This window comes from Symphalangus syndactylus, chromosome 9, assembly GCF_028878055.3.
Source record: "Symphalangus syndactylus isolate Jambi chromosome 9, NHGRI_mSymSyn1-v2.1_pri, whole genome shotgun sequence".
Lineage (NCBI taxonomy): Eukaryota > Metazoa > Chordata > Mammalia > Primates > Hylobatidae > Symphalangus > Symphalangus syndactylus.
In genome coordinates this window covers 55264507-55274346 of record NC_072431.2, presented here as the reverse complement: position 1 = coordinate 55274346, position 9840 = coordinate 55264507, and the positions used below count along the sequence as shown (strand labels likewise).

General features: G+C 46.5%; 1 pseudogene; it reads right to left on the bottom strand.

Moving 5' to 3' along the window:
- Positions 1 to 370: 370 nt before the first annotated feature.
- On the bottom strand, positions 371 to 7674 carry LOC129490659 (olfactory receptor 7E24-like; annotated as a pseudogene).
- Positions 7675 to 9840: the final 2166 nt, after the last annotated feature.

Genomic DNA, 9840 nt, shown 5'->3' with positions numbered 1-9840 from the left:
TCCCCCTATGTCACACGGGGTGTACTCCCTGTGATATTCTTCGGAATATCTTAGGGGGATTTTACTTTTAATGTCACAAAGGGTATACACATTGTGGTATTACTCGTGATGTTCTGGAAACATGTTACTCCTAATGTCACAGGGGGTGTACACACTGTGATATTACACGGGCTAACTCCCTGTGACATTATTTGTAATACTTTAGCGGGATGATACTCCGAAAGTCACAGGCGGTGTACACCGTCTATTGTTCCCAAAACTGTAGGGTGATGTTACACCTAATGTCACAGAAGGTCTTCACACTCTGATAATATTCATAATACCCTAAGGGATGTTACTACTGATGACACAACGCAGGTACACAATCTGATTATTTCTTATATCCTCAGGTGATGTTACTTCTAATGTCACAGGGGGTGTACATTTTTCAATATTATTCATAATATTTTAGAAAGATGCTACTCCTGCCACAGAGGGTGACATGGGGGTGACCAGCGTGTACATCACTGAGGCCACTGCACCCTGTCTCGGGGAAGATGACACATCTGAACTGAGGCACCCTACAACGCCTCTTCCATAAAATAAGCAAACAACTGACAGGTGAGACCACAGGTGGTGAAGGCTTTATACTTCCCACCTGACGATGAAACCCTCAGAATGGAGGAAACAATTCTACAGTAAGAGAAAAGCGTCCCCGAAATGGGAAGGAAAGCAAATACGGCAGCAGGGAAATACATGATTATGTTATTGGTGAACATGTCACAACATGCGAGATGGGGGAGTTGAGAAGGGTCACAGAAGAAATTAGGAATTTCCACATCCTTGAAGCAGGTCATTAGCAATGCAATCAAGTTGTGCAGCTGAGAGTCTAAAAGACTGAGAAGAAAAAAAGACAACAAAACTAGGAAGCCACAGAAACACGCGTTCATGATGGCTGAATGATATAGAGGGTGACAGATGGCTACAAACCGGTCATAGGCCATCACACTCAGGAGCATGTCTCTCTTCCGTGCCTCCAAAAATGGCAAAGAGAGACATCTGAGTCAGGCAGCCTGCACAGGAGATGACTCTGCCGTGAGACTGGACGTCCACAATCATCTTGGGGACGGTGGAGGAGGTGAAACCGATGTCAGGCAAGGACAGGTTGGAGAGGAAGAAGTACATGGGGGTGTGGAGGTGGGAGTCAGGGCTGACGGCCAGGATGAGGAGCAGGTTCCCCAGGACCGTGACCAGGCACATGGACAGGAACAGCCCAGCGAGGACCGGCTGCAGTTCTGGATCCCCTGAGTTCTAGGAGGAGGAATATAGAGACATCTGTTAGATTCTGTGGGTCTGTATAATTTGGACACCTTTTGCCTAGAAAAGAGGGTTGAAAAATGGGAAACAAGTAAACCAACACCCGGCATTGTGTCTGCATTTTGGATAGAAGCAATTCACAAGTAATGTTTTCAGATTTCAGAGCAATCCACACTCAGCAATATTTTGCAGTTCTGACAAACTCAATTGTCTTCTAATGCTTTCATCATTGAGTTCTCTGTTATTCACTTCTTGCTGTACACACCTGCCTTAGAGACACTAGATTCAAGAATGTTTCAAGAACCAGATCATCTTATATAACAAATTCGTAACTGCTAGAAAATACAGCCTATCTTGTCCGAAGAAAAATATGTAATAAAACCATTCTCTTCACTTAAAGAAAATGGTTATCCTAATTAAAGGAAATTAAGAACTCAAATATTTTATTTTATTCTACTAGATAGATACAAATTCCCTTGATTTAGAACATTCGTAAACACTGTATAACAGCTGAGACCATGTCACCTGGAAATGAAATGAAAGTTGATAGTTCATAAGCAGAAAATAGTTCCACATGCCGGTTAGGTCCTAGTGATTTCATCATTACGTTTTCTGACTTTTCTCCTTCAAGAGAGTAATTGCTTCCTCAAATCTGTGGGTCTGGTTTTAAAATTCACGTAAGCTATAACTCCTGTCCTTAGCTTAGGTGGACTTAAGAGTTTTCATCAGAAAGTTTGGCCGACGCGGTGACTCACTCCTGTAATCGCAGCACTTTGGGAGGCCAAGGAGGGTGGATCACGGGGTCAGGAGAGCAAGACCATCCTGGCCAACATGGTGAAACCCTGCCTCTACTAAAAATACAAAAACTTCGCCCGGTATGGTGGTGCGTGCCTGTAGTCCCAGCTACTCAGGAGGCTGAGGCAGGAGAACGACTTGAACCTGGGAGGCAGAGGCTACGGTGAGCCGAGATCACACCATTGCACTCCAGCCTGGGCAACCGGAGCAAAACTGTCTCAAAAAACAGAAAGAATCAAGTAAGTCGAAGTCACACTGATGACAGCCAATTTTCGTGAACCAAGGAAGTGTCAATTCAAGAATTAACATAGATTTTTACTTTTGCTATCTCCTCTGTGCCAAGCAAGATATACGCTCTGGGGAATTATTAATTCAGCTTATTAAATCTCCCAGTTCTTTTCAATACAGAGAATATTTATATGACAAAAGTTAAAAATATAAGTTACAAAAAATACTGTTAAGTGATGCTGTCTCACTTATGAAACCACCTAATTGCTCTAGGCATCTTTCAAAAATTTCAACTTACCCTGAAGTTTCAATTTACATACAGAATATCACCCACATTTTTGTTATTTTTCAGTTTTCTCTCAATGGAATCACCAAAACTTTTATTTTTATTTATTTATTTTTTTGAGATGGAATCTCGCTCTGTCGCCCAGGCTGGGGTGCAGTGGTGTAATCACAGTTCACTGCAGCCTTGACCTCTGAGGCTCAAGCGATCCTCCTACCTCAGCCTCCCAGGTAGCAGGGACTACAGGCATGCACCATGATACCTGGCTAACTTTTATAAAAGTTTTTGTAGAGATGGGGTCTTGCTATATTGCCCAGACTGGTCCTGAACTCCTGGGCTCAAGCAATCCTCCCGCCTTAGCCTCCCAGAATGCTGAAATTACGGATGTGATCCACTGTGCCCTGCCTCACTGAAATTTTTAAATCATAAAATTATCTGCATTCTGTACGTTCCTTGAGGACACAGACACACTTTTTCATCAATGGGGACACATTCCTACCATAAGGCTGAGAAAAGAGAAGGGAGTTCAATGCTTACTTAATAAGTGTAGGCGTAAACCTCACTACCTGTTTCAAAAGCCTCATTGTCTTCTCTAAGACAAATACAGAGTCACTTTGCAGTCATTTCCAGATTTCTCTTTAAACCACCCTGGAGCCTATAAATAGGGGTAACTGGTTGGACTCTCAGTTCAAAAAGAATGCCGTGCTTACCTTGTACATGCTGTAGCACTGCTGCAGCACCAAACTATAAACCTTGTCCTGCAAACATGAAAACCCAGCACAGATCTCAATTCAAGGGAAAAACAATGTCTATTGTGAAGGGGTGGGTTTGCCCCTCGACACCTGTGGGTGTTTCTCGTTAGGTGGAATGAGAGACTTGGAAAAGAAAAAGACACAGAGACAAAGTATAGAGAAAGAAGTAAGGAGGCCCAGGGGACCAGCGTTCAGCATATGGAGGATCCCGCCCGCCTCTGAGTTCCCTTAGTATTTATTGGTCATTCTTGGGTGTTTCTCAGAGAAGGGGATGTGTCAGGGTCATAGGATAATAGTGGGGAGAAGGTCAGCAGATAAATGTGAACAAAGGTCTCTGCATCATAGACAAGGTGAAGAATCAAGCGCTGTGCTTTAGATATGCATAAACATCTCCATGCCTTACAGAGCAGTATTGCTGCCCACATGTCCCACCTCCAGCCCTAAGCCTGTTTTCCCCTATCTCAGTAGATGGAACATACAATTGGGTTTTATACCCAGACATTCCATTGCCCAGGGACGGGAAGGAGACAGAGGCCTTCCTTTTGTCTCAACTGCAAAGAGGTGTTCCTTCCTCTTATACTAATCCTCCTCAGCACAGACCCTTTACGGGTGTCGGGCTAGGGGATGGTCAGGTCTTTCCCTTCCCACGAGGCCCAATTTCAGACTATCACATGGGGAGAAACCTTGGACAACACCTGGCTTTCCTAGGCAGAGGTCCCTGTGGCATTCATGCAGTGTTTGTGTCCCTGGGTACTTGAGATTAGAGAGTGGTGATGACTCTTAACGAGCATGCTGCCTTCAAGCACCCGTTTAACAAAGCACATCATGCACAGCCCCTAATCCATTTAACCCTGAGTTGACACAGCACATGTTTCAGAGAGCATGGGGTTGGGGGTAAGGTTATAGATTAACAGCATCTCAAGGCAGAAGAATTTCTCTTAGTATAGAACAAAATGGAGTCTCCTATGTCTACTTCTTTCTACAGACACAGTAACAATCTGATCTCTCTTTCTTCTCCCCACACTATTGGATAGATGGCAAAGGTACACTGACTCTTGGCCAAACAGTATAATGTTTATAAACTTGGTCCCACCATAGTCGTTCATGTGCTGAAAGGAAGTGTTTACGTTCTTTTTCTTTTTCTTTTTTTTTTTTTTGAGATGGGAGTCTTGCTCTGTTGTCCAGGCTGGAGTGCAGTGGTGCAATCTTGGCTCACTACAACCTTTGCTTCCCTGGTTCAAGCGATTCTCCTACCTCAGCCTCCTGAGTAGCCGGGATGACAGGTGTGCGCCACCATCCCTGCCCAGTTTTTGTAGTTTTAGTAGAGACAGGGTTCCGCCATATTGGCCAGGCTGGTCTTGAACCCCTGACCTCAAGTGATCTGCCCACGTCGGCCTCCCAAAGTACTAGGATTACAGGTGTGAGCCACTGTTCCCAGCCAGAAGTGTTTAAATTCTAATTTGTGAATCAGTAAGCCTTACTTTAGGAGGGCTTTCAATATAGATGAAGAATAGAAGGTATTAGTGAGATAAGGTGCATATACATTTTTAAAAGATTGTGCTAATGTAAATGATAAACATAAACCTTTGCTATATACCCAGAGAAACTTCCGCAAAAGCCACCTAGTTTAAATCCAACCAAGTAAGGCATTCAACATACTCAGCAATACATTTAAAAAAAAAAATAAACAAACAATGACACATTACCAACAACTCCTCCTCTTGATATTCAATAACTGGTTTTCCATCTTTACTGTTTTTCAATTATAGGATTCCAAACAACCTACAAAGTTTGATAAACTGAAATTATACAATGAATTCATTAGACCATGTTTTTTATTTTGCCTTAGTTTAAAAACTTTGAACACGCTACAGCACCGGAAACACAGTTTCTTAAAGCAGCCCCAAGAACGAATAAAACATATAGGAAGAACTTGATTTTAAAATTGCAACCGATTTTAATTTTACTTGGATGCCAACAGCCAGAGAACTTTGCTAAATTCTGAATAGTAAAGAGCACCCATAACTTCACCATAAAATTTCAGAAAGATACACTGTGTATGTAAATACCATGACCATCCAGAAATTTTCTTCTGGTTCATTAAAGAACTGTCTGTTTGGGCCGGGCGCGGTGGCTCAAGCCTGTAATCCCAGCACTTTGGGAGGCCGAGGCGGGTGGATCACGAGGTCAGGAGATCGAGACCATCCTGGCTAACACAGTGAAACCCCGTCTCTACTAAAAAATACAAAAAATTAGCCGAGCGTGTTAGCGGGCGCCTGTGGTCCCAGCTACTCGGGAGGCTGAGGCAGGAGAATGGGTGAACCCAGGAGGTGGAGGTTGTGGTGAGCCGAGATCGCGCCACTGCACTCCAGCCTGGGGGACAGAGAAAGACTCCGTCTCAAAAAAAAAAAAAAAAGAACTGTCTGTTCTTTTGTGTATGTAAAGATTTTGCAGGTTTTGATGGGCTTAAAGTCCTACGAAGGTTAAAAAAAAATCTTTGGGACAATTCTCCAGCAGAAGTTTTAAGAATTCACTGAACTCTAAAAGGCACTTAGAGGTATTACCTTGTAAACTGTACAACAGCTTCACACAATCCGACATTTCTAATCTTCTCATTCTTTTCTTTTTGTTTTCTTTTTGGAGACAGAGTCTGACTCTGTCACCCAGGCTGGAGTGCAGTGGTGCGATCTCGGCTCACTGCAAGCTCCGCCTCCCGGCTTCATGCCATTCTGCTGCCTCAGCCTCCCGAGTAGCTGGGACTACAGGCGCCCGCCACCACGCCCGGCTGATTTTTTTTGTAGTTTTAGTAAAGACCGGGTTTCATTGTGTTAGCCAGGATGGTCTCGATCTCCTGACCTCGTGATCCGCCCACCTCAGTCTCCCAAAGTGCTGGGATTACAGGCTTGAGCCACCGCGCCCAGCCTCTTCTTTTCTACCTCATTTGGATCATAAAATCTTATTTTTATTTTCCTCCTGAAACATGAGGAAACAGAAGCACAACATGAATAGAAACATTTCATCTGATCTATTGAAAAGGCTAAGTTCAGTGTCGACTTCTTGTGTTGCACAAGCTAATGACAAAACAAAAGAAAAACCGGTTTTAGAAAAACAGAAATTGTAATCCTAGCACTTTGAGAGGCCGAGGGGGGAGGATCACCTGAGCTCAGGAGTTCAAGACCAGCCTGGGCAACACCGTGAGACCTCGTCTCTATTTAAAATAAGGATAACAGGAATTATCTCATCATTGTGCAAATACCGCCCACCAGTCAGAAAGGCAATTTCGATAGTCAACAAGTCACATCTGAAGCAGCATCAGGTAATTTTTATGAAAACTCAAGTCTCCAGATTTCTTTCCTAGTGCTAATTTGTAATACACCAATGCTTGTAAGAAATAAAGATGTGGACCTCTGCAGACACATAGCTCCCTGAAAATTAAATTCAGCCAGTTCCCAAGCATTTGAACTGACGAGTTTTTTTTTTTTTCTTTTTCTGGAGATGGGGTCTCTGTCGCCCAGGCTGTAGTGCAGTGGCCCAATTACAGCTCACCTGCAGCCTCAATCACTTGGGCTCAAGCGATCCTCGGGCCTCAGCCTCCTGAGTAGCTGGAAATACAGGTGAGTGCCACCACGCCTGGCTCATTTTTCAATTTTAGTTTTTTTTTTTTTTTTTTTTTTTTTGGTAGAGTTAGGGGTCTTGCTATGTTGCCGAGGCTGGTCTGGAACTCCTGGCCTCAAGTAATTTCCCCATCTCGGCCTCCTAAAGTGCTGGTATTACAGGCGTGAGTCAGGGCGCCCAGCCTGGACACACACACACACACACACACACACACACACACACACACTCTTCCTCTTTTGGGTCAAAACTTTTACAGGGTCCTCCAGGCTTGCATCATTTGAAGTCTGCCACTCTGGTTCCACGCTTCTAGTTGGGGACTACCCACTTAACAAAGCCAAGTTCAATTTAAATTTCCCAGAACTGACGCAAAGCAAAGCGCAAAGAGCCTCAACCTGGGGTGGGGAGTGATACAGACCCAACGGGGCTTTATTGCACAGACAAGCATCGACCCGGGACCTGAAGCGGTCCCTGCCTGCTGTCAGGTTCCCGCCGCAGCCCCCGGCCCGGGTTCGCACCTGGCACAACGTAGGCTAGGTCAGTGCCGCTCGAGGTGGGCAGAACCACAGGGCCGCCGCCCCTGGGGCACGGACACCGCCCGCTCGCGCACCGCCCCCTCCGCATACCTCTCCTTCGCGCGGCTCGAAGCGCGGGTTGTAGATGAAGAAACTCAGCAGCGCCGGCGGGAACTGCTTCTCCTGGGCCGCCCAGGGCCCGCTCCCAGCCCCGGCCGCCGCTGCAGCCATCCTGGCCCGGTCTCCACGTCGGAAGCCTCCCACAGCCAGCCCAGAGACAGCAGCCACCAGCTGGAACACCGCACTTCCGCCTCCGTCGCCACCACCCCGGAAGCGCTCGCCACCGACCGGGAAGAAGAACCCGCCTCGCAGCGTCCTCTTCTGGCACTCCCGGGTGGCCTTGTTGTCTGTTTCCTGGCCGAGTTTGTGTTTTGCTGGCTCGCGGAGTTTTCTCCTGGCTGCAGGCGAGGGTTGCGTGTTTCAGGAAAAACTGAGCGGGGCACTTTTTTTTTTTTTGATAGGGTCTCAGTTTGTCATCCAGGCTGGAGTGTAGTGGCGGGATCTCAGCTCACTGCAGCCTCAACCTCTGGGACTCAAGCGATCCCCCTGCCTCAGCCTCCCAAGTAGCTAGGATTACAGGCTCGCGCCACCAAGGCCAGTGTTTTTGTAGAGGTGGGGTCTGTGTTGCCCAGGCTGCTCTTGAACTCCTGGTTTCACATGGTCTCCCATTTCGGCCTCCCAAAGTGCTCCGATTACAGGCGTGAGACACCACTGCCCAACCTGTTGTTGTTTTGGTGGTATTGTTTTAAATTTAATTTAGAGACAGGATCTCGCTTTGCCACCCAGGTTGGAGTGCAGTGGTGCCATCATAGCTCACTGCAGCCTCAACTCCCAGGCTCAAGCGATCTTCCCACCTCAGCCTGAGGAGTAGCTGAGACCACAGGCATGCACCACCATGCCCAGATAATAGATAGGAGACAGGGTCTCACTTTGTTGCCCCAGCTGGTCTCGAACTCTTGGCATCAAGGGATCCTCCTGCCTCTGTTACTGGATGGAAGGTCTATGACCATGGATTGCCCAGGTTCTTGGAGTGTTGAACAAAGAATTGAACAAAATGCACAAAGTAACAAAAGAACAAAGCAACAAAAAGAAACATGAAAAAAACCGGAGTAAGGAGACAGATTTATTGAAGCGAAAGTACAATTCATAGCAGGAACGGGATAGAGCAAAGGGCTTAACAGCTCCCATTAGGATTTTTATTAAGCTGGAAGAATTAGGTAACGCCCCTAGGTGCCCGTTAGAGGCCTCCGATTGGTTACACCCTCTGAAGGATTGGCCTGTGACCAATCAGAGGCTGAAGTGGAGACTTGCGCACCACCACCAGCACCCCACGCCGTCAATCAGAGGCTGTCACCCTCCCCCCCGCCCGCCCGCCGTCAATCAGCCTCTGATTGACGGAATGAACACGTGGCCTCTATGCTGCCTAATCTTGCCTAGAACTGGCTGCACCTGCTGTTCTTTTGTTTCTGCCTTAACCCTTGGTTACCCTCATTCCCTATTCTGCCTCACCTGGCCTCCCAAAGTGCTGGGATTACAGATGTGAGCCACCCACACCTGGCCCATTGTTTTGTTTTTAGTTTATTTAAAAAGCATTCTATTCTAAAACAGCCCTTTGCTCTGTTGCCCATGGCCAGATCATACCTCACTGCAGCTTGGAACTCCTGGGCTCAAGTGATCCTCCCACCTCAGCCTCCCGAAGCTGGGACCACAGGTGCATGCCACCATGGCTGGCTAATTTTTAAATTTTTCGTAGAGCTGGGGTCTCACTATGTTAACCCAGGCTGGTCTCGAACTCCTGGGCTCAAGTGATACACTGGCCTTGGGCTCTCCAAGTGCTGGGATTATAGGCATAAGCCGCTGTGCCCACCATGGCAGTTTCTTTGTAGAAGGAAATGTAAAGACACAAAGGAAGCCTCATGTAGAAAGAAACAAGGCCGGGCACGGTGGCTCATGCCTGTAATCCCAGCACTTTGGGAGGCCAAGGTGGGTGAATCACTTGAGGCCCAGAGTTCGAGACCAGCCCCATCTCTACTGAAATATAAAAAACTAGCCAGGCGTGGTGGCACATGCCTGTGGTTCCAGCTACTTGGGAGGCTTGAGGCAGGAGAATTACTTGAACTTAACAGGTGGAGGTTGCAGTGAGCCAAGATTGCACCACTACACTCCAGCCTGGGCAACAGAGCAAGACCCTGTCTCAAAAAAAAAAAAAAAAAAAAAGATAAAGAAAGAAGAGAAACACATTTAGGGGCAGATGTGCATTCCGTTTGGCCCATTAACATCATCTACAGAGTCCCAGTTT